This window comes from Ambystoma mexicanum, chromosome 7q, assembly GCF_040938575.1.
Source record: "Ambystoma mexicanum isolate Mex_15411 chromosome 7q, UKY_AmexF1_1, whole genome shotgun sequence".
In the NCBI taxonomy this organism is placed as follows: domain Eukaryota; kingdom Metazoa; phylum Chordata; class Amphibia; order Caudata; family Ambystomatidae; genus Ambystoma; species Ambystoma mexicanum.
Genome location: NC_090941.1, coordinates 239,808,521 through 239,833,507, shown reverse-complemented (window position 1 = coordinate 239,833,507; position 24,987 = coordinate 239,808,521).

The following is a 24,987-nucleotide window of genomic DNA, read 5'->3' as shown; positions in this document are numbered from 1 at the left end:
AATATTGCAGAACCAGGCAATATCTGCTCTCATCTCAAGCACAATGAATGCTGCCTGGAAAAGGAACCATGCCACCTATCTATGTGGCATTCTGCGTGGCTTCCTGTCCTGTCAAAGGGCTGTGATTCAACGGGCCAATTTAGAAAACAACTAAAGACGCATTTGTTTGACCTAGGCAGGACTTCTTTTTCTGTCATGAACCTTATTGTTTATTGTTGTAACTGTCTTGCGAGCACCTTGAGGGTCATGGGTGCATGGCACAGTACAAACATCAAATAGATAGATAGAAAGATAGATAGATAGATAGATAGATAGATAGATAGATAGATAGATAGATAGATAGATAGATAGATAGATAGATAGATAAATCAAGAATGTACTCCAAGTAATGTTCCCAGGCCTAAAATCTTTAATTGCCATGCCATGTTCTATCTTTCAGCCAAATGCAGATGTTGAACCCCCTCATGTCCTGTGCTCGTGTGAACATTGCACTTGGTAGCACCTTCTTTGAAAAGGTGCAGAACTTAAGTTGGAGCCTTCAAAGTAAATGGCGACAAGATATGGAACAGGCCGCATTATGCTTGTGCCTGACAAATTGCCTCCACGACTTCAGAAAAGTATTGACATATGTTCTTGCAGCCTTGCCATTTTGCTGCTCAGAGCGACGGCTCAGATTGTTCTATGATATCAGGCACCCTAAGAGAGTTTCCTCTTTAGAATGGTGCCATAGAAATGTCCTCACTTTCTCACTGAGCATGGACTTGAGGGCACTCATACACACAAAACAATCCCCACCTATTCTAATTAAGCTTCACCAATCTTCAGCAGGGAAAGACTGCAGCATTCGAAGAAAACCAAAAAGAACTTTAGATGCAACAAAGCTGGATTTAGACAGCCGCAATTTTATCAGGCAGCCCCCATTTGAACACGAAAGGCAAGGAAAAAAAGATGGGTGCTAGAAAACAAAGAAATCGAAATCAACTGAAAATGGACAAAAACAAAGATATAGGCAAGGATTGAAAGAAATCATCCTTAAGTCGTAACGACCCTACTCAGTATTGCTTCCCTAGTGTGGAAAAACGGAACTTTCAATGAAATCATTTTAGGAAATTATTCAATGTTTGTAAAAATTGTAATGCAATTAAATCAAATAATACAAAAATAAAAACATTTAAAAAATGGTCATTGGTTTCTGAGACACACAAGCCAGATTCATATTATCTGCAAGGAATATTTTGGAATATTTTGAGCCTCCTTCCATATTCCAGAGAAAACGAATGAGCACATTCATTCCAGAATACCTGCTCAGCAAATCAAAATGCATGGAAAAGTGCAATCTCTAGTATAGGCATCTTTCCAAACGTTCAGACTTGAGCAGCAGCCTACAATCTTTCACTTTGCGTCGTTCAACTCTATGCACTTAAAGCTTTACAGTCCACCGGAAAGACCATAATCACTTCGGATCAGGCCCCTTTCCCAAATAACTGGCCTCTGCTTTACCTTCAGCAACAGCTGGGCGGTGGGTCATCATGCCATGATGATGAGTCTCCCCAGCCCAAAAGCCTCAATTACAGACTCAGTGATTGCGAACCATTTCTAAAGAGCAGTTAAGAATTTGTATTAATTGGAATCATTTAGTCAAAAACATGTTAAAAACCCATTTTGCCATGAGTGCTTACATACAGATGCATTGGTCATGTTAAGTTATGTTACTTTGCATTTATATAGCGCCTTATATACCATTGATATGATCTCAAGGTGCTGGTAGGTTGAACGCCCTCGGGAACCGTAGTTCATTTCAGTAGAGAGAGAGAGTCATAAGGTGCATGTGTGCACCGGATATGTGTGCAGCAGGTGCAGCACTCAAATGATAGCTGCTTCTTAGCACTTCTTAGCACTAGGTGTGGTGGTTGGGAGATCAGGAGTATGTGCTCATTCTGGCAGGGTGATACCAGACTGATTATGGCTGCACTAGGCCTGAGGAGAACGCCTAGACTGGCGGGTGTGTAGCCAGCAGACTTTAGTTAGGATGATGGGCAGAATGTGGCAAGTGTTGGTATGAGAACAGTTATACCAAATGTGTCATAGTATCGCAGTGTTCTAGATGAGTGGTGGTGTATAGAAGAGAGTAAGCATGGTGGTGTGATTTGGTGGTTTTCTGTAGGTGCTTGAGATCGGTCACCTTCATGCTTCATGTATTCCATGCACTCCAACCATTCCATGTAATCTAACCATTCCATGCTTATCGGTTGTTCCATGCACTTATCGACCTTTCCATGCACTCCAACCATTCCATGCACTCCTACCTTTCAATGCACTCCAACCGTTCCATGCACACCAACCGTTCCATGCCCTCCAACTGTTCCTTGCACTCCAACCGTTCCATGCACTCCAGCCGTTCCATGCACTCTAACCGTTTCATGCACTCCAACCCTTCCATGCATTCCAAACGATCCATGCGCTCCAAATGATTCATGCGCTCCAACCGATTCATGCATTCCAAATGTTCCATGCGCTCCAAGTGTTCCATGCGCTTTGGGCATTCCATGTGCTCCAAGTGTTCCATGCACTCCAGCTGTTCCATGCACCCCAGCCATTCTATGCACTCCATCCGTTCCATGCACTCCAGGTGTTCCATGCACTCCAGCCATTCCATGCACTCCAACTGTTCCATGTACCCCAACCGATTCCATGCACTCCAACCAGCTCCATGCAGTCCAACCATTCCATGCAGTCCAACTGTTCCATGCGCTCACACCGTTCCATGCACACCGACCATTATTGTACGATGTCCATTCTATGCTCCCTGACTGTTCCAAGCATTCCATCCGTCGCATATACTTCCTCACTCCATCTGTTTAATCAGATCCATGCATTCCTTCTGATCCATGCACTTTGTCAGATCCATGTAGTCCATCTTTTCCAACTCACTTCTTCCGTTCCTTTCACTTCTTCCATTCCTTTCACTTTGTACGCTCCACAGACTTCATCCGCTCCACACACTCTTCATCCACTCCACACACTCTTCGTCCGCTCCACACATTCTTCGTCTTATGTACGATTGGTATGATCTCAAGCCACTGGTAGGTTGAACACCCTCGGGAACTGTAGTTCAAGTCAGTAGAAAGAGAGAGAGAAAGAGTCATAAGGTACAAGTGTGCACCGGATATGTGTGCAGCAAGTGTGGCACTCGAATGATAGCTGCTTCTTAGCGATAGGCGTGGTGGTTGGGAGATCAGGAGTATGTGTGTGTTTTGGCAGGGTGATACCAGACTGATTATGGCTGCGTTAGGCCTGAGGAGAATGCGTAGACTGGCAGGTGTGTAGCCAGCAGAGTTTAGTTGGGCAGAATGTGGCAAGTGTTGGTATGAGAACAGCTATACCGAAAGCATGGTGGTGTGATTTGGTGGTTTGGTGGTTTCTGTAAGTGCTTGAGATTGGTCACCTTCATGCCCCATGTATTCAATGCACTCCAACCATTCCAACCATTCCATGTAATCTAACCATGCCATGCTTATCGGTTGTCCCATGCACTTATCAACCTTTCATTGCACTCCAACCGTTCCAAGCACACCAACCGTTCCATGCACACAAGTGTTCCATGCATTCCAGATGTTCCATGCACTCCAGCCGTTCCATGCACTCTAGCCGTTCCATGAACTTCAGCCGTTCCATGCACTCCAGCCGTTCCATGCACTCCAACTGTTCCATGTACTCCAACCGATTCCAGGCACTCAAACTGGTTCCATGCAGTCCAACCGTTCCATGCAGTCCAAGCATTCAATGCGCTCATACCGTTCCATGCACACTGACAGTTCTTTTACAATGTCCATTCTATGCTCCCTGTCTGTTCCAAGCATTCTATCTGTTAAATGTACTCCCTCAGATCTATGCACTCCATCTGTTTAATCAGATCCGTGCATTCCTTCTGATCCATGCACTTTGTCAGATCCATGTATTACATCCGTTCCAACTCACTTCTTCTGTTCCTTTTACTTTGTACGCTTGACACACTTCATCCGCTCCACACACTCTTAATTCGCTTCACACACTCTTCATCCGCTCCACACACTCTTCACCCACTCCACACATTCTTCATTCGCTCCACACACTCTTCATCCACTCCACCCACTCTTCATTCGCTCCACACACTCTCCATCCCCTCCACACACTCTTCATCTGCTCCACACACTCTTCATCCGCTCCACACACTCATCATCCACTCCACACACTCTTCATCTGCTCCACACACTCTTTGTCCACTCCACACACACTTCATCCGCTCCACACACTCATCATCCACTCCACACACTCTTCATCTGCTCCACACACTCTTCGTCTGCTCCACACACTTTTTGTCCACTCCACACACTCTTCATCCACTCCGCACACTCTTCGTCTGGCTCCACACTCTTCGTCTGGATCCACACTCTTCGTCCGGCTCCACACTCTTTATCCGTCCCACTCCCGCCATCCGTCCCATGCACTCCATCAGTCCCAGGCACTCCCTCTGGGCATGCGCTCCGTCCGTCCCATGCACTCCACTAGACCCATGCACTCCATCCGCTTCACACACTCTTCATCTGCTCCACACACTCTTCATCCGCTCCACACACTCTTCATCTGCTCCACACAATCTTCATCCACTCCACACACTCTTCATCTGCTCCACACACTCTTCATCCACTCCACATACTCTTCACCTGCTCCACACACTCTTCATCCTTTCCACACACTCTTTGTCCACTCCACACTCTTCGTCCGGCTCCACACTCTTCGTTTGGCTCCACACTCTTCATCCGCTCCACACACACACCCTTCATCCACTCCACATACACTTCATCCGCTCCACACACTCTTCATCCACTCCACTCACTCTTGATCCTCTCCACACACTCTTCCTCAGCTCGGCACACTTGTCATCCGCTCCACACATTCTTCATCCGCTCCACACACTCTTCATCCGCTTCACACACTCTTCATCCACTTCACACTCTCTTCATCCGCTCCACACACTCTTCGTCCGCTCCAAGCACTCTTTGTCCACTCCACACACTCTTCTTCCGCTCCACACTCTTCGTCCGCTCCACACACTTCATCCGCTCCACATTCTTCATCCAGATCCACACTCTTCATCTGCTCCACACTCTTCATCCACTCCACAGTCTTCACCAGCTGCACACTCTTCATCCACTCCACACTCTTCATCTGTTCCACACTCTTTATCCGTCCCATGCATCCATCCGTCCCACGCTTTCCATCCGTTCCATGCACTCCATTCGTCCCATGCATTCCATCCGTCCCATGCACTCCATCCGTGTCATGCACTCCATCTGTGTCATGCACTCCATTCGTGTCATGCACTTGATTCATCTCTTCCATTTATTCTGTGTATTCAATGCACTCTGTCATTCCATGCCATCTATCCGTTCCATGTACTCTATCTATTCCGTGCACACCATCCGTATCATGTTTTCATCCTTTCCATCCTCTCATCCACTTTATTCCTCTCATCCCTTTCGTTCCTCACTTCCATTTCATTGATTTCAACCGTTTCCTTAATTTCATCCATTTCGCTGCTTTCATCCAGTTTATTCCTTTTCTCCATTTTACTAATTTCATCCACTTTCATCCAGTTTATCCATTTTAATTTACATTGGCGGTTATTAGTTTTCGATTTCTCGCTCGAGTGAGAGATAGATAAGGTTTTGAAGGTCACCCTTCGGGCAAGAGGAAGCCAGCGCAGAGTTCTGAGTGCTTGGAGATGTGATCTCTTTGGAAAAGTGCTAGTAGCAGTTTGGCTGTGGCATTTTGTGTTCTTTGTAGTTTATTCATTTGGTACGCATCGACTCCGAGGTAGAGGGGGTTAAGCATAGTCTTGACATAACAATTGATTGACCGTGGAGAGTCTGTTGGGAAAGGAGATGTATGGAAAGATGCGCCTAAGATTTTTAAGGTGGTAGTGGCAGGACTTGGAGATGTTGTTGACATGGAGTGAGAGGGTTAGGTCTGAGTCTAGGGTGCATCCAAGGTTTTTTACCGGCTTTGAGGGTGTCAGGGAATTGCCCATGGCAGATGGCCAGGGTAGCGGGTGCGGAAGAAGTACGGTGTTGCCACATACCCTGATTTCAGTTTTGGAGGGGTTTAGCAAGAGGTGGTTTGTGGTCACCCAGAGATCTATGTCAACGAGGCAGGAAGCGAGGTCTGGTCGGCAATTGGGTTTTGAATTCAGGAGTTTTAGGATTAGTTGTGTGTCATCAGCATAGTTATTGCACAGGATATTGTGGAACTCCAGTGTTGACTGGGCGGGCGTTGGAAGCATAGGTGGAGAGTAGGGTATTTGGTTCCTATTGTCGAGGAAGGATGCTATCCATTTGAGAGCGTTTCCCCAGATTCTGAGGAAGTGGAGGTGGTCAAGGAGGATTGAGTGGTTGGTTGTGTCGAAGGCGGTAGATAGGTCAAGAAGGATTAGTGCCGCGCATCCTGCAGAATAAGCAATGTTTTTAAAGTCATCCGAGATTGAGGTTAGGGTGGTTTCGGTTCTGTGTCAGGCTCTGAAAGCCTGATTGAGCGGGGTCAAAGAGATTGTTGGCTTCAACAAAGACATTTAGTTGGGAGTAGGCGGTTCGGTCAATGAGTTTGGCCAGGAACCTGGTGTTTGAGATGGAGCAGTAGTTTTTGGGCTTGAGGGGTTCGAGGGATGTTTTTTTTAGAAGAGGCTTGACATGAGCAGTTTTGAACGTGTCGGGAAAAATTCCTGAGGAGAGGGAGTTGTTTATGATGGTTCATGCATGTTCTCCTGCGCAAGTTGATGCAAAAATTTCTTTGAGGGTTGTGGCTTGGCAGGGGTGGAGCGGGGAGCCGGATGGTTTGCGGGCAGAGAGAAGTTTGAGGAATTGGTCAGTTGAAATTGGAGTGAAGGAGTCGAAAGTCGGTTGGGTAGTGGTTGCAGGTGGTGGGATGGCAGGAAGGGTGGGTGGATTTTGTGCTGGGTGTAAGAGAGCTAGTTTGTTGGTTAGAGAGTTTGTTCTTTCAAGAGCTGTGGTGTGAAAGTGTAGAGAGAGTGAGTTGCACAGTGATTGTGAGGGGGTGTGAACAGTGGTGGTACATGATGGTTTGGTGAATTCAGCAATGATTTTGTGAAGTTCTTTGCTGGGGTTTTTACAGTTTAGGATTCAGGAGTTGAAATGGGCTTTTTCTGGCTTTCCGGATTTCGGATGAGGATCTGCTCACGGCTGTTTTGTCTTTCCGCCATTTGCGCTCTAGGGATTTATAAAGCTGTTTAGTGGTCTTCAGTTCTGGTGTGAAACATCTAGGGAAGAGGCCATGGCGAGCTGATGGTTTGTAAGAGGGGGTGCACAGGATTAGTGAGGAGTTGAGACATGAGTCAAAGGTGTCGGAGGTTAGGGGTTCATTGGGTAGACAGGTAGGGGGAGGAGACTGAAAGAGTGCATCAGCTAGGTCAAGAAGGTTTTTTAGTTTCTTCCAGCTTTTGCATAGAATTGGAGGTTCTGGTTTGGGTAATGGGAGCGGGTTGGGTGAGCAAATGGTGAAAGAAACAATGAAGTGATCAGACCAGATGATTGGGGTGGGAGGGTTTAGATTTATCAGGTTGTGGGAGCTGAAGATGGCATCAAGTGTGTGTCCTTTATAGTGGGCCAGCCCGTTTATGTGGGTATGGAGGTTAATCAAGTCTAGGCCGTCAACCAGAGAGTGGGTCATAGGGTTTGGTGGGGATATCAAGCCATATGTTGAAGTCTCCTAGAAGGGTGAGGGTGGGATGGTTAAGTTGGATGGTGGCAATAGAGTCACAGAGGCTGTTTGAGAAATGTCTATCGTAGCCAGGGGGTCTGTAGATGATTAGGAAGCTGTGGGAGAACAAGGGGGGCATAGTTTTACGAGGAGTGATTTGCAGGAAGGAATGGATGGCTGGTTGTCGATGATTGAGGCGTCGAAGTGAGACCTGAAGGTGATTGCTATTCCTTCTCCTCTAGAGGGACGGTTCAGTGGGATGAGGGAGTAGTCGGGGGGGAAGGCTTCATTGGCGATAGGGGCGAAGTCGTCAGAGAACCAGGTTTCTGTGATAAAGACCAGGTCCGGTTTGTCACAGGCGAGGAGATCAAAGATGCTGTGTCTGTTTTTTGCTACAGATCAGGCATTAAAAAGGATGCAATTTATTTTGGTACAGTAGGTTGAAGGGGGAGTTGCGGAGTAGGTGTGTGGGAGGGGAGAGGGTGGAAAAAGGGGGGCTGGGGGGCTTGGTAGTTGGTGTGAAGAGTCGGCGGAAAGTTGAGTTGATGGTTTTGGGGAGGACGGGTTGGACTGGTGTGACGGGTTGAATGGATTTGGGTTGGGGGATTTAAAGGTGGGATGTGGGGGGTTGGGAGTTTCAGACATGGTCGGTGAGAATTTGAGGGAGAGGGGTTTCAGGTAGGGTGAAGCAGGGGGGTGGATGGTGATGTTCGAGATTGGGAGGATGAGGAGGTGGGTTGAGATAGGAGTGATGATGAGTACTGAGAAAATGTCCTGTTCTTGTATGTAGAGGTGGCATAAAGAAAGATACGATTGTTTTATCATCTAATGACTACATTAAGTTAAAGGAAACAATATAAAATACAATCAAGTTCTCTTCCACTTAGTCCTTTTTCTTATTACAGGTGAGTCTAGTGACGTCAGAAGCCCTAATTATAAACGTCATTATTCATACTTTGTTTAGGCAGCTATTGAAGCCGTCCCAGCATTATGAGAATGTTACGAACAAGACATTATGTAAATTTTGCAGGCTTATCAGTATTGTATGGCTATACAAGAAGACAATGGTTGCGAAAAAAAAAAAAAAAACTGTTTTGCAATTTAAGAAAGAATATTGTGCTTGTTTTGTCACTTTTAAGACGTGTCTGGCGTAAAAGCTAAAGGGAATCCTATTAACGCAGCCTGTTCTTTCATGCACCGAAACACATTTGCACTGTCTAATTTTAACTATTAAAATATAGCAATAAATAAATACACTTGTGGTGGAAACAAAAACTTTTCAGGTAAGATTTAGCATTCTCCATTGTCTTTTGGGACCACAGTTAAACAAAACGTTAACAGCAATACAGAGCAGAACAAAAATATAAAATTGATGAAAACGATGCATCAGCAATCATGAGTGAAATTAATACCATACTTGGTAGTTTAAATCAATACAATTCAATTTTATGTTTGCGGACTGTCCAGCGTAAAAACAAAATGAATACAAATGTGGCATTCCTGTAGGTCAGCGCAGAAATGCGCCTTCTTCTGGGAGAATATGGGATGGAACTGCAAACACCCTCGGGCATGGTGAGCAAAGCGACTTTGGAAAAAAGCGTAGGCATCCTTTTACTTACAAAGTGGCACTAGGGCATACCGCATATGCCAATGTTTTAAGCACCTAAGGAGGGGGGGGGGCGACTTTGAGGTACATCGATCACATAGGGGTGCATCTCTGCTTGGTATTTTGCAACAGCGTTTCCTTGGTTCTTTTTGCCCAGATCATCAGTATCTAACAGGTTTGTGATGATATATTTTTTTTAATCTTGAGTAGATTTGCTATGCTGTATGTACAGCACACACACACGATGGACGTGATGTAATCTTGCCAAAGGAAGATCGTTTTTGGTTTTGATGCATGTTGGTGGCACAGTCACCAGAAAATCACCAACAACATTACAACCGAGAAGAGAAATAGAGTAAAAAGGGGGCCAGAAAACCGACTTTGTGGTTAGCATGACACCTGGAAATGCTGTGGCATGAACTTCCAATGCACTAAGGTCCTGATTCATGAAATACGTTTTGTGGTGCAACGTGACTTTGCACTTTTGCACAGCAACTTTTCAGTGCCAACAAACACCCTGATTCACAGAGCGGTGGAAAGAGTATTTTTGCAGTGCAAAATCGCTTTTCACTGACTTTGCACCGCTCTGTGAATCAGGGTGTTTACTGGCAGTGCAAAGTCACTTTGGACCGTGCTAAAAATTCCATGTGTCAGGCCCTAAATGTTATTTACTGTTTTCGTGCACCAATGGAATCCACTAATGCCTCGTTTAACTTATTTGCTACCTATCATGAGTACTGCAACATGTCACTTTTGTGTGTCATTTTCAAAGCTGGGGACACGTAGTGATATTTCTTTTTGGAGGCAGAGGGAGATGGACTATTTTTCTGCTATGTTCCTGGCTCATTGGGCAACAGGAAGGTTTCCCTTTCTGGGTATGGTTACAATAAACGCATTATATTTTGTAGGGGTGCAGCACCAAAAACAACATACAAAGGTCCTCATAAGAAACGTGAGTGGACCGCCTTATATTGTCAGTTGAACTGCACCTCTACACAAAAGTGCATGGTATGTGCTTTGACATGCAGATAAATCATGTTTTGATCGGGAGCAGGGAAATGCACAATGCATATCCAGGTCATTCATGACCCCCTTTGTGATAAGAAATCTGAGAGGACCTCTGTATGTTGTCTGTGGTACTGAACCCCTCACAAAAACCATGCCACAGAGAGGTCTGCATACGAAATCTGAGATTTCTTATGGGGACGTATGTTCGTTGGCAGTGGTACTGCACCCCTCAAAAACGTTTGTGCTCTGAGTGTGTTGTGTACATCTGCCAAGCATTTCAATCTCTGTTGGAGGAATAGAAATTGAAAATAGCACCGGGGGAAATGAATGACCTGGATATACATTGTGCATTCCCCGGCTCCCAATGAAAACATGATTCATCTGCATTTCAAAGCACATAAAATTTCTGAATTTGGGATGCACTTTAAAATGGCTAGAAATGCCAGTTGTCCTACTGCTTTGCGCAATTGCATAAAACGTGAGAAAAAAGGTATCAGAATGTGTTCATCTATGACTATGAAGACATGTCAGATTTCTTTTCGGTATATATTTGTCTGAAAGTCACAGGGGAACCCACACTCTGGGTCAGGGTATTAGAATACTACTAATGACGGAAAAAAGGATCCAGAGGATACAATTTTGAAAACAAGGGAATCAAGGAATTTAATTAGACCTGATCCATTATTTAAATATCAGAATTTCAATCATGAATTAATCATAGCACTCATAACAATTTTACATCGCAGGAAAGAATTTAAGAACACATAATTTTACATACAATTCATCTCATTCATTCGCAAGCGTCCATTAGCCATTCATACATACATAGACAACAATAACAAATATAAGCTAAAACTTTATCCTAAAAAAGTCATAACAATCGATTACTTATTGTCTTCATTAAAAAGAAAATAAATATATAATCTTTTCGGGACATCTGCAATATAAGACGACTACGACAAGGCTGCAATTATACATACAACCAAAAGATGTACTCCTCAATTGCACTGTTGATCCCCTTGTGCTGCTCCTCCTCCCCCTTGTGCTTCCCTCCTCTCCCCTTTGTTCTATCTCTTCTCCCCTTTTCTGCTGTATCTCTACACCCCTTGTTATGTCGCTCTGATCCTTTTGTGCTTTTGTTCTTCCTCCATGGGCTGGTTCCAAGGGTGTTGCTAGGTCTGGAAACAATCAGAGGCTAAGCTAATGGCGGGACTGGCGGGATTCAGGGCTAGCTATAGCCTTTTTGTTGTAGCCCCTGAGCTCCTCTCTGGAGCTAGAACCAAGAGACTTAGGGCTATAGCCGCTCAGCCCCCCCCCCCTTAGCAACGCCTCTGGCTGGTGCTCCTTCCACTTTGCGCTGTCACTCCTTCCACATGCGCTGTTGCTCCTAGCCCATCGTACTGTTGCTCCTCCTCCTTGTGCTTCACTGCTCTCCCCTTTGTGCAATCCTACCTTCCCCTTGGTGCTGTCCCTCCTCCCCCTTTGCACTGTCCCTCCTCCCTCACTTGCGCTTCTCAGCTCACCACTTGAGCTTTTGCTCCATCCTTTTTGCACTGTGATTTCTTCCTCCATGGGATGGTGCTCCTTCCCCTGTGTGGTGTCGCTCTTTCCCTGTGGGCTGTCACTCCTTCCCCATGTGCTGTTGCTCCTGCTTCCATTGTGCTGTCACTCCTTCCCTCATTGTGCTGTTACTCCTTCCTCCATTGAGCTGTCACTCTCCTGTAAATATGCAAGTCCAACATCCTAGACGTATGCGCAAGTATACGTTGAGAATACTCTTTTAGCAGGAATGTAGACCCCTGGTAAGTGACATAGCTGTCACATGGTTTTTGCGGTGTGACATTGTTTTATGGTAGATGTAGTTTTGACACACTTTTAGGGAGTTTTCAGACTGTGTGCTGCATAGTAAAACAGACGTTTAGCAAGGTATTTCTTTTTATTCGTTTCACCACACCTATATTATTAGATAAGGTTATGTAGCTTGGATTTATTTTGAATCTGTAGATTGAGCTTTATTAAGTATAGTCATTGTTGTAATGAGCAAGATGTCTGCCATGTTAGAATTGGCCATTTTTAAAGGCTGCAGATTTTGCCATTTTGGTACATTAGGCTGCATCTTTGAGCAATGGTCATTTAATCAAATCTTATGTCTGCTGTTGACCAGAAAGCTCCAAGCAGCATAGGTCAGGAAAGAAAGGGATGTATGCTATGTTATGTTATGTTAGGTTAATTTCTGAAGCACATGGTCGCCCGAGAGCATCATGGCGCTGGAGAGGGAGAGCATGTTAAAGCCAGATAGCAGGTAGAAAGGAACATACCTAGAAGAGTGCAGTTTTAAGAGCTTTCCAAAATTCCAGGTGATTTGATAGTTTCCTGATCGGGAGTGGTAGTCCATTTCAAATGTTGGCTGCAGCAATGGAAAAGGCACAGCCACCTATCCTAGTACGCAGAAACCTGGTTACTGTCAGGAGATCTGCAGTAAAGGAGCGGAGAGGGCACCCAGGTTGATATCGGGAGAATTTAGATTGGAGAAATTCAGCGCCTTGAGAATGAAGAGCTCGGTGAACTATACACAGGGCCTTGAATCTAATGTGCTGTCTGACCAGCAGCCAGTGAAGAGAGGGCTCCATAAGAAGTGCCTGTTGCCAACCGGGCTGCTAGGTTTTGTAGATGCTGCAACCTCTGAAACAGGCCAATCGACTGGGACAAATACAGATATACAGCGAGTTGCAGTAGTCTAGGCAAGATAGAACTAAAGCCGCAACCACCGGTGAGTGGAGATGATCCAGAATCAAGGGGAGGACCCTCTTTAGGACCTTGAGTTGGTAATGGCCTGACTGGCAGACGGCCGTGACTTGATTCACCATAGACAAGGAGGCAGAGAATATAACCCCCACATTTTTCACCTTACCAACCAGGATAGGGAGAGGACCAAGAGTGGAAGGCCAGAAAGCAGAAACCCAGAGTGAGGGATCAGGGGTGGACCCAACCATCAGGATCTCTGTGTTGTCTCTGTTCAGTTTGAGCCAATTGTGGTCCATCCACTAACCAATGACTGTCAAGCAACTCTGAAGGCATGACGACACCTCAGTTCGATATTGGTCTAACCGGATCAGAATCTGGGTGTCGTCGGCATAGGAGTAGCAATTAAGGCCATGGCAGCGGATGAGATACACCAAGGCCCAAATGTAGATATTAAATAGAATCGTAGACAGAGACGAGCCTTGTGGGACACCGCAAATGAGGTGACAAGGAGTGGAAAGGAAAGGTGTCATAGAGAGAGTCTGTGTACGATCCGCCATGAATGAGGTGAACCAGGCTATTACCCGTCTGGATAGGCCTATCTGGACAGAGCAGGATAGCAGGATGGGGTGGTTGACAATGTTGAATGCCGCAGATAGATCTAATAAAATCAGGGCCCCCACCCTACCTGAAAACAACAGCCTGCACAAATCATCCTGGACGGATACTAACACACTCTCAGTACCTCTGCCAGGTCTAAAACCAGCCTGTGCAGGGTTGAAGATATTTGAGGATTCAAGAAAAGAAGAGAGTAGTGGTGCGACCAACAGTTTGAGTAGTTTAGACAAGAAGGGGAGCAAAGAGATAGGGTGGAAATGAGCAAATACAGTTGGATCGAGTGAGGGGTTTTTAGAAGCGGGACCACCCTAGCAGATTTCAACTCAGGTGGAACATTGCCCGATTGACATGAGTCATTTACAGCAGTTGTTAATGCTACTAGGAGATCTGGTGCAATTTCTTTCATAATCTCTGCTGGAATAGCATCAGACGGGGAAGAAGATTTGATTTTATGGACAGCTGCTAATATTTCTCCCTTTGTAAAAAGTGGAAAGGTGGACAATTTAACAATATTATCTGTTGATGGAGCATTAGGGGTACTGCTCGCACTATCAGCAGGTGTAGCTAGTGTTTTGGCGATATTAGTCCAGATAGCTTCGATTTTATTAGTAACAAAGTGAGACAGACCATCACACAATTCTTGAGTTGGTTTAACCCTAGCAGTGAGTGAATCCGAAGATGCCAGAGATTTGACAATAGAACAGTTTCAGCTAATCGTTGCAAGGAAGGACATTCTCAGGAGCCTGAAATGAGACTCGAGACAGCAGGTGCCTTCCCAGATGATAGAAAAATGAATACATAATGTTTGTGAAGGACACAGTCAGATATGCAAGAAGGCCCATGCTGCAGTATTTCAAAATGCAGAACTAGGATGTGAGCACAGCGCCCCCACTAAATGTTAAGGCACTGAGGCAAATTATGGGGAAGGGATTTTGGTGTTCCGTTGGTTGCAACAAGGTTTTGACCTCACTATGTGGTTGGTTTGTCTAGATGGGATTCTGCAGCCAGAGCTGCCTCTGGGGTCATTGTCCAATCAGGGTACAGATATTTTATCAATTATAACACAGAGGGTGCTAGCCAATTACAATGATGCATTTTGTGCTGACAATGAAATTATGTCATGTTTGAGAGGTGGTGTTTTCATGGTCACGAGAAAGGAAACTTACAATGATGTTGCTTAATGTACAGTGTTCTTTAGCGGCTTAATGACGAGTAGCCAATGGAAATGTTAGAGTTACAATTATTGTTGCATTTGTAGAACATGTTAATTTTGTGGCTTTCAGCTATAAATATTCCAACCTAATGTGGACGTGTTGAGATGGTTCTCAATTTAGTTAAATGGAGCTGTCTTATTCTCCCATCCTTATTTCGAAAATAAATGCAATTTTTTTCTTGCAATTTGTCCACTATATTTTTGATTACTTTTAAATTACCTTTGGGTTATTTTGGGGTACTTTGACTTTACATTTGGAGGACCCAGACAGATCTCCAATACCCCAAAGAGCTCCGGGCTCCCCGCCACACACCTTGGGGGCATGGCCTTGGCCTGCAGAGACCAGATTTTGTGCGCACGAACTGAGGAGGTGAGCATATGCAGAGTTACCTGAAGGTCCACCTGATCCCTTCAACGGGCCACCAATGCTGGTGGGGCAGGCAGTTGAGAAGGGAGACTCAATATCGAGGGGCTTCAGAGTTCCCATATCACGTGAGTTTACTGTTGCAGGAAAATGCAATATGTTGGATGTTTGCTTTGTTGTTGGTTTTATATGTTATTTAATTGACGAGTAGATTAAGTTGAAGGGGAACTCCTCCATTGTGGGGTAAGACGCCACTGTGTAGTATGGCATAAGGTTTTAATGGGATGTTGAAGGGGAACTCCGTTGTGGGGAAATTTGATGTCATAAGTAGATTATAGTTGTACATTTATGTTGGGGCTCCTCTTAAAGGGGGAAATACAGCACAATGTAGAGCTTAGTGAATTCCCGCTCCTCGAGTGAAGGGGGAAAAGGAAGGACTTAAGTCAATGCTGTATATAGAGGTGGTGCAGTTAGAGCTTTATTTGTAAGATGTGGATGATTTGGTTGATATGGGAAATATGTGAGTAAGAAGATTTGAGTATGATGTGCGAGTTCAGGTGCCTTTAAGAGAAAACAGATTCACAATTGGATTTTTTTTTTAATAGTTTTTTGTTGGGACAAATTCTTGTTGGAACAAATTGGATTTTTTGCTAATTGGTTTCATTTTGGGAGATAGAGGTTTGGGAGTATGCAAAGCTGAAGGAAAAGTGTTGGTAGATCATGAGTAGTTAGGGGTGGGGATTATTGACATTATGGATACTGTGATAGAACACATGTACGAGGCACTACTGCAGTATAGTGATAAGCTACTGCAGGAAGAATGTTTAGCTAATGGGCCACAGAGGGCACTCAGGCATAAGTTTTGTTAGAACACATATATATACATATTTACTGTAGGGTTAAAAAGGGAATAAGCTGAAGAATAGCATATTTGAATAGTGGAAAATGTGTGTCATCAGCATAGTTATTGCCCAGGATATTGTGGAACTCCAGTGTTGACTGGGCGGGCGTTGGAAGCATAGGTGGAGAGTAGGGTATTTGGTTCCTATTGTCGAGGAAGGATGCTATCCATTTGAGAGCGTTTCCACAGATTCTGAGGAAGTGGAGGTGGTCAAGGAGGATTGAGTGGTTGGTTGTGTCGAAGGCGGTAGATAGGTCAAGAAGGATTAGTGCCGCGCATCCTGCAGAATAAGCAATGTTTTTAAAGTCATCCGAGATTGAGGTTAGGGTGGTTTCGGTTCTGTGTCAGGCTCTGAAAGCCTGATTGAGCGGGGTCAAGGAGATTGTTGGCTTCAACAAAGACATTTAGTTGGGAGTAGGCGGTTCGGTCAATGAGTTTGGCCAGGAACCTGGTGTTTGAGATGGAGCAGTAGTTTTTGGGCTTGAGGGGTTCGAGGGATGTTTTTTTTAGAAGAGGCTTGACATGAGCAGTTTTGAACGTGTCGGGAAAAATTCCTGAGGAGAGGGAGTTGTTTATGATGGTTCATGCATGTTCTCCTGCGCAAGTTGATGCAAAAATTTCTTTGAGGGTTGTGGCTTGGCAGGGGTGGAGCGGGGAGCCGGATGGTTTGCGGGCAGAGAGAAGTTTGAGGAATTGGTCAGTTGAAATTGGAGTGAAGGAGTCGAAAGTCGGTTGGGTAGTGGTTGCAGGTGGTGGGATGGCAGGAAGGGTGGGTGGATTTTGTGCTGGGTGTAAGAGAGCTAGTTTGTTGGTTAGAGAGTTTGTTCTTTCAAGAGCTGTGGTGTGAAAGTGTAGAGAGAGTGAGTTGCACAGTGATTGTGAGGGGGTGTGAACAGTGGTGGTACATGATGGTTTGGTGAATTCAGCAATGATTTTGTGAAGTTCACAGTCACCAGAAAATCACCAACAACATTACAACCGAGAAGAGAAATAGAGTAAAAAGGGGGCCAGAAAACCGACTTTGTGGTTAGCATGACACCTGGAAATGCTGTGGCATGAACTTCCAATGCACTAATGTCCTGATTCATGAAATACGTTTTGTGGTGCAACGTGACTTTGCACTTTTGCACAGCAACTTTTCAGTGCCAACAAACACCCTGATTCACAGAGCGGTGGAAAGAGTATTTTTGCAGTGCAAAATCGCTTTTCACTGACTTTGCACCGCTCTGTGAATCAGGGTGTTTACTGGCAGTGCAAAGTCACTTTGGATCGTGCTAAAAATTCCATGTGTCAGGCCCTAAATGTTATTTACTGTTTTCGTGCACCAATGGAATCCACTAATGCCTCGTTTAACTTATTTGCTACCTATCATGAGTACTGCAACACGTCACTTTTGTGTGTCATTTTCAAAGCTGGGGACACGTAGTGATATTTCTTTTTGGAGGCAGAGGGAGATGGACTATTTTTCTGCTATGTTCCTGGCTCATTGGGCAACAGGAAGGTTTCCCTTTCTGGGTATGGTTACAATAAACGCATTATATTTTGTAGGGGTGCAGCACCAAAAACAACATACAAAGGTCCTCATAAGAAACATGAGTGGACCGCCTTATATTGTCAGTTGAACTGCACCTCTACACAAAAGTGCATGGTATGTGCTTTGACATGCAGATAAATCATGTTTTGATCGGGAGCAGGGAAATGCACAATGCATATCCAGGTCATTCATGACCCCCTTTGTGATAAGAAATCTGAGAGGACCTCTGTGTGTTGTCTGTGGTACTGAACCCCTCACAAAAACCATGCCACAGAGAGGTCTGCATACGAAATCTGAGATTTCTTATGGGGACGTATGTTCGTTGGCAGTGGTACTGCACCCCTCAAAAACGTTTGTGCTCTGAGCGTGTTGTGTACATCTGCCAAGCATTTCAATCTCTGTTGGAGGAATAGAAATTGAAAATAGCACCGGGGGAAATGAATGACCTGGATATACATTGTGCATTCCCCGGCTCCCAATGAAAACATGATTCATCTGCATTTCAAAGCACATAAAATTTCTGAATTTGGGATGCACTTTAAAATGGCTAGAAATGCCAGTTGTCCTACTGCTTTGCGCAATTGCATAAAACGTGAGAAAAAAGGTATCAGAATGTGTTCATCTATGACTATGAAGACATGTCAGATTTCTTTTCGGTATATATTTGTCTGAAAGTCACAGGGGAACCCACACTCTGGGTCAGGGTATTAGAATACTACTAATGACGGAAAAAAAGATCCAGAGGATACAATTTTGAAAACAAGGGAATCAAGGAATTTAATTAGACCTGATCCATTATTTAAATATCAGAATTTCAATCATGAATTATTCATAGCACTCATAACAATTTTACATCGCAGGAAAGAATTTAAGAACACATAATTTTACATACAATTCATCTCATTCATTCGCAAGCGTCCATTAGCCATTCATACATACATAGACAACAATAACAAATATAAGCTAAAACTTTATCCTAAAAAAGTCATAACAATCGATTACTTATTGTCTTCATTAAAAAGAAAATAAATATATAATCTTTTCGGGACATCTGCAATATAAGACGACTACGACAAGGCTGCAATTATACATACAACCAAAAGATGTACTCCTCAATTGCACTGTTGATCCCCTTGTGCTGCTCCTCCTCCCCCTTGTGCTTCCCTCCTCTCCCCTTTGTTCTATCTCTTCTCCCCTTTTCTGCTGTATCTCTACACCCCTTGTTATGTCGCTCTGATCCTTTTGTGCTTTTGTTCTTCCTCCATGGGCTGGTTCCAAGGGTGTTGCTAGGTCTGGAAACAATCAGAGGCTAAGCTAATGGCGGGACTGGCGGGATTCAGGGCTAGCTATAGCCTTTTTGTTGTAGCCCCTGAGCTCCTCTCTGGAGCTAGAACCAAGAGACTTAGGGCTATAGCCGCTCAGCCCCCCCCCCTTAGCAACGCCTCTGGCTGGTGCTCCTTCCACTTTGCGCTGTCACTCCTTCCACATGCGCTGTTGCTCCTAGCCCATCGTACTGTTGCTCCTCCTCCTTGTGCTTCACTGCTCTCCCCTTTGTGCAATCCTACCTTCCCCTTGGTGCTGTCCCTCCTCCCCCTTTGCACTGTCCCTCCTCCCTCACTTGCGCTTCTCAGCTCACCACTTGAGCTTTTGCTCCATCCTTTTTGCACTGTGATTTCTTCCTCCATGGGATGGTGCTCCTTCCCCTGTGTGGTGTCGCTCTTTCCCTGTGGGCTGTCACTCCTTCCCCATGTGCTGTTGCTCCTGCTTCCATTGTGCTGTCACTCCTTCCCTCATTGTGCTGTTACTCCTTCCTCCATTGAGCTGTCACTCTCCTGTAAATATGCAAGTCCAACATCCTAGACGTATGCGCAAGTATACGTTCAGAAGACTCTTTTAGCAGGAATGTAGACCCCTGGTAAGTGACATAGCTGTCACATGGTTTTTGCGGTGTGACATTGTTTTATGGTAGATGTAGTTTTGACACACTTTTAGGGAGTTTTCAGACTGTGTGCTGCATAGTAAAACAGACGTTTAGCAAGGTATTTCTTTTTATTCGTTTCACCACACCTATATTATTAGATAAGGTTATGTAGCTTGGATTTATTTTGAATATGTAGATTGAGCTTTATTAAGTATAGTCATTGTTGTAATGAGCAAGATGTCTGCCATGTTAGAATTGGCCATTTTTAAAGGCTGCAGATTTTGCCATTTTGGTACATTAGGCTGCATCTTTGAGCAATGGTCATTTAATCAAATCTTATGTCTGCTGTTGACCAGAAAGCTCCAAGCAGCATAGGTCAGGAAAGAAAGGGATGTATGCTATGTTATGTTATGTTAGGTTAATTTCTAAAGCACATGGTCGCCCGAGAGCATCATGGCGCTGGAGAGGGAGAGCATGTTAAAGCCAGATAGCAGGTAGAAAGGAACATACCTAGAAGAGTGCAGTTTTAAGAGCTTTCCAAAATTCCAGGTGATTTGATAGTTTCCTGATCGGGAGTGGTAGTCCATTTCAAACGTTGGCTGCAGCAATGGAAAAGGCACAGCCACCTATCCTAGTACGCAGAAACCTGGTTACTGTCAGGAGATCTGCAGTAAAGGAGCGGAGAGGGCACCCAGGTTGATATCGGGAGAATTTAGATTGGAGAAATTCAGCGCCTTGAGAATGAAGAGCTCGGTGAACTATACACAGGGCCTTGAATCTAATGTGCTGTCTGACCAGCAGCCAGTGAAGAGAGGGCTCCATAAGAAGTGCCTGTTGCCAACCGGGCTGCTAGGTTTTGTAGATGCTGCAACCTCTGAAACAGGCCAATCGACTGGGACAAATACAGCAATACAGCGAGTTGCAGTAGTCTAGGCAAGATAGAACTAAAGCCGCAACCACCGGTGAGTGGAGATGATCCGGAATCAAGGGGAGGACCCTCTTTAGGACCTTGAGTTGGTAATGGCCTGACTGGCAGACGGCCGTGACTTGATTCACCATAGACAAGGAGGCAGAGAATATAACCCCCACATTTTTCACCTTACCAACCAGGATAGGGAGAGGACCAAGAGTGGAAGGCCAGAAAGCAGAAACCCAGAGTGAGGGATCAGGGGTGGACCCAACCATCAGGACCTCTGTGTTGTCTCTGTTCAGTTTGAGCCAATTGTGGTCCATCCACTAACCAATGACTGTCAAGCAACTCTGAAGGCATGACGACACCTCAGTTCGATATTGGTCTAACCGGATCAGAATCTGGGTGTCGTCGGCATAGGAGTAGCAATTAAGGCCATGGCAGCGGATGAGATACACCAAGGCCCAAATGTAGATATTAAATAGAATCGTAGACAGAGACGAGCCTTGTGGGACACCGCAAATGAGGTGACAAGGAGTGGAAAGGAAAGGTGTCATAGAGAGAGTCTGTGTACGATCCGCCATGAATGAGGTGAACCAGGCTATTACCCGTCTGGATAGGCCTATCTGGACAGAGCGGGATAGCAGGATGGGGTGGTTGACAATGTTGAATGCCGCAGATAGATCTAATAAAATCAGGGCCCCCACCCTACCTGAAAACAACAGCCTGCACAAATCATCCTGGACGGATACTAACACACTCTCAGTACCTCTGCCAGGTCTAAAACCAGCCTGTGCAGGGTTGAAGATATTTGAGGATTCAAGAAAAGAAGAGAGTAGTGGTGCGACCAACAGTTTGAGTAGTTTAGACAAGAAGGGGAGCAAAGAGATAGGGTGGAAATGAGCAAATACAGTTGGATCGAGTGAGGGGTTTTTAGAAGCGGGACCACCCTAGCAGATTTCAACTCAGGTGGAACATTGCCCGATTGACATGAGTCATTTACAGCAGTTGTTAATGCTACTAGGAGATCTGGTGCAATTTCTTTCATAATCTCTGCTGGAATAGCATCAGACGGGGAAGAAGATTTGATTTTATGGACAGCTGCTAAAATTTCTCCCTTTGTAAAAAGTGGAAAGGTGGACAATTTAACAATATTATCTGTTGATGGAGCATTAGGGGTACTGCTCGCACTATCAGCAGGTGTAGCTAGTGTTTTGGCGATATTAGTCCAGATAGCTTCGATTTTATTAGTAACAAAGTGAGACAGACCATCACACAATTCTTGAGTTGGTTTAACCCTAGCAGTGAGTGAATCCGAAGATGCCAGAGATTTGACAATAGAACAGTTTCAGCTAATCGTTGCAAGGAAGGACATTCTCAGGAGCCCGAAATGAGACTCGAGACAGCAGGTGCCTTCCCAGATGATAGACAAATGAATACATAATGTTTGTGAAGGACACAGTCAGATATGCAAGAAGGCCCATGCTGCAGTATTTCAAAATGCAGAACTAGGATGTGAGCACAGCGCCCCCACTAAATGTTAAGGCACTGAGGCAAATTATGGGGAAGGGATTTTGGTGTTCCATTGGTTGCAACAAGGTTTTGACCTCACTATGTGGTTGGTTTGTCTCGATGGGATGCTGCAGCCAGAGCTGCCTCTGGGGTCATTGTCCAATCAGGGTACAGATATTTTATCAATTATAACACAGAGGGTGCTAGCCAATTACAATGATGCATTTTGTGCTGACAATGAAATTATGTCATGTTTGAGAGGTGGTGTTTTCATGGTCACGAGAAAGGAAACTTACAATGATGTTGCTTAATGTACAGTGTTCTTTAGCGGCTTAATGACGAGTAGCCAATGGAAATGTTAGAGTTACAATTATTGTTGCATTTGTAGAACATGTTAATTTTGTGGCTTTCAGCTATAAATATTCCAACCTAATGTGGACGTGTTGAGATGGTTCTCAATTTAGTTAAATGGAGCTGTCTTATTCTCCCATCCTTATTTCGAAAATAAATGCAATTTTTTCTTGCAATTTGTCCACTATATTTTTGATTACTTTTAAATTACCTTTGGGTTATTTTGGGGTACTTTGACTTTACATTTGGAGGACCCAGACAGATCTCCAATACCCCAAAGAGCTCCGGGCTCCCCGCCACACACCTTGGGGGCATGGCCTTGGCCTGCAGAGACCAGATATTGTGCGCACGAACTGAGGAGGTGAGCATATGCAGAGTTACCTGAAGGTCCACCTGATCGCTTCAACGGGCCACCAATGCTGGTGGGGCAGGCAGTTGAGAAGGGAGACTCAATATCGAGGGGATTCAGAGTTCCCATATCACGTGAGTTTACTGTTGCAGGAAAATGCAATATGTTGGATGTTTGCTTTGTTGTTGGTTTTATATGTTATTTAATTGACGAGTAGATTAAGTTGAAGGGGAACTCCTCCATTGTGGGGTAAGACGCCACTGTGTAGTATGGCATAAGGTTTTAATGGGATGTTGAAGGGGAACTCCGTTGTGGGGAAATTTGATGTCATGAGTAGATTATAGTTGTACATTTATGTTGGGGCTCCTCTTAAAGGGGGAAATACAGCACAATGTAGAGCTTAGTGAATTCCCGCTCCTCGAGTGAAGGGGGAAAAGGAAGGACTTAAGTCAATGCTGTATATAGATGTGGTGCAGTTAGAGCTTTATTTGTAAGATGTGGATGATTTGGTTGATATGGGAAATATGTGAGTAAGAAGATTTGAGTATGATGTGCGAGTTCAGGTGCCTTTAAGAGAAAACAGATTCACAATTGGATTTTTTTTTTAATAGTTTTTTGTTGGGACAAATTCTTGTTGGAACAAATTGGATTTTTTGCTAATTGGTTTCATTTTGGGACATAGAGGTTTGGGAGTATGCAAAGCTGAAGGAAAAGTGTTGGTAGATCATGAGTAGGTAGGGTTGGGGATTATTGACATTATGGATACTGTGATAGAACACATGTACGAGGCACTACTGCAGTATAGTGATAAGCTACTGCAGGAAGAATGTTTAGCTAATGGGCCACAGAGGGCACTCAGGCATAAGTTTTGTTAGATCACATATATATACATATTTACTGTAGGGTTAAAAAGGGAATAAGCTGAAGAATAGCATATTTGAATAGTGGAAAATGTTTGAGGAAGAAGGTGACACCCCAAATGATGAGACAGACAAAGCTATTAAGGAAATTACAGTGCTTCCACCCCGCCACCTTGTGGGTGTATTCCTCTAGCCCATCCCTCTGCATCTTGCTGCAGGTTACACCAATCCCTGTTATTTAGCTGTAATTGAGGATAAAGAAAAGGCTGACAAAGAAATAAACAGGGGTTAGTAGAACCATATCAACAGACACTATTGGCAACACATTACTTTCAAAGATAGGGAAAAATGTGCAAAGGGAGATAAAGATGTGTTGAAAGAAGTAGAGGAGGAACACATAAGAGCAGCATGGAGCAGGGCGGGGGGGTGCGTGTGAAGCAGTAGCAGCAGATGAGTGGACAACAGAATGGATCATGTTTAAACTTGACAGTAAGCCTGCTACAGAGCTCCCTAACCTAGAACAAATAGGTAGTGACTCAGCATTTGGTGACAGACAAGCAGAAGACGATGATGGTGCATGGGTAACAGAAGAGACAAGGGACAGGGTTTCCCAGGAGGTCAGAGCTAGGATGCCATGGTCTGAGGAGATTTGGAGATGGCCCACCAGAATAACTGTAACAAATAGCAAGAAAGGTGTTGTGTTGTGATGCAAGTGCAACATCCCAAGAAGGAAAAATGGTTGTTGTATAAACTGTGTTAATAGGCATTTCATTTTAGAATTTTACACTTGAGAGTAGTAATTTCCACATGTGTATTTTGTAGTTAGGCATGACACACAGAAGCATCATCAAGCCTTACACAGAGAGCAACAATAACTTGATGTTGAAGATGCTGAGGTTTAAGTTAGGGCAATGTATAGCATGTACGTTTTAGTGTTTAGGAGTAGGGGCCGATGTTGTGCTCTGAGGGGCAGAGGTGCGAGCAGATAGTGGGAAATGGGTAGCCTTAAGGAATGGTGACAGAGAGGTGTTACATCATTGAGAGGGCTGTGTTTGGACGTAGCAAGGGTGTTGCCATTGTTGGATTTCAAGCAGAGTTATAAGATGTGTTTTGGAATTACAAGATGAATGCCCTGTGTTGAAGCCTTGGTTCTGTGAGCCATGTGAAGGACAAACCATCCTTCCTCCAAGAGAGAAGTTAGGCCGTGTGGATCACAGCCAGGTGTGTGGAGAAGATAAAGTTAATTGTGTCAAGCTGTAGGGCCCAGTGGAAATGGGACTGGAATGTTGGGTCTGGAAAATAGAGATAGCCTGTGCCTTTGAATGTTCATTTTATGAGAGCAGGAT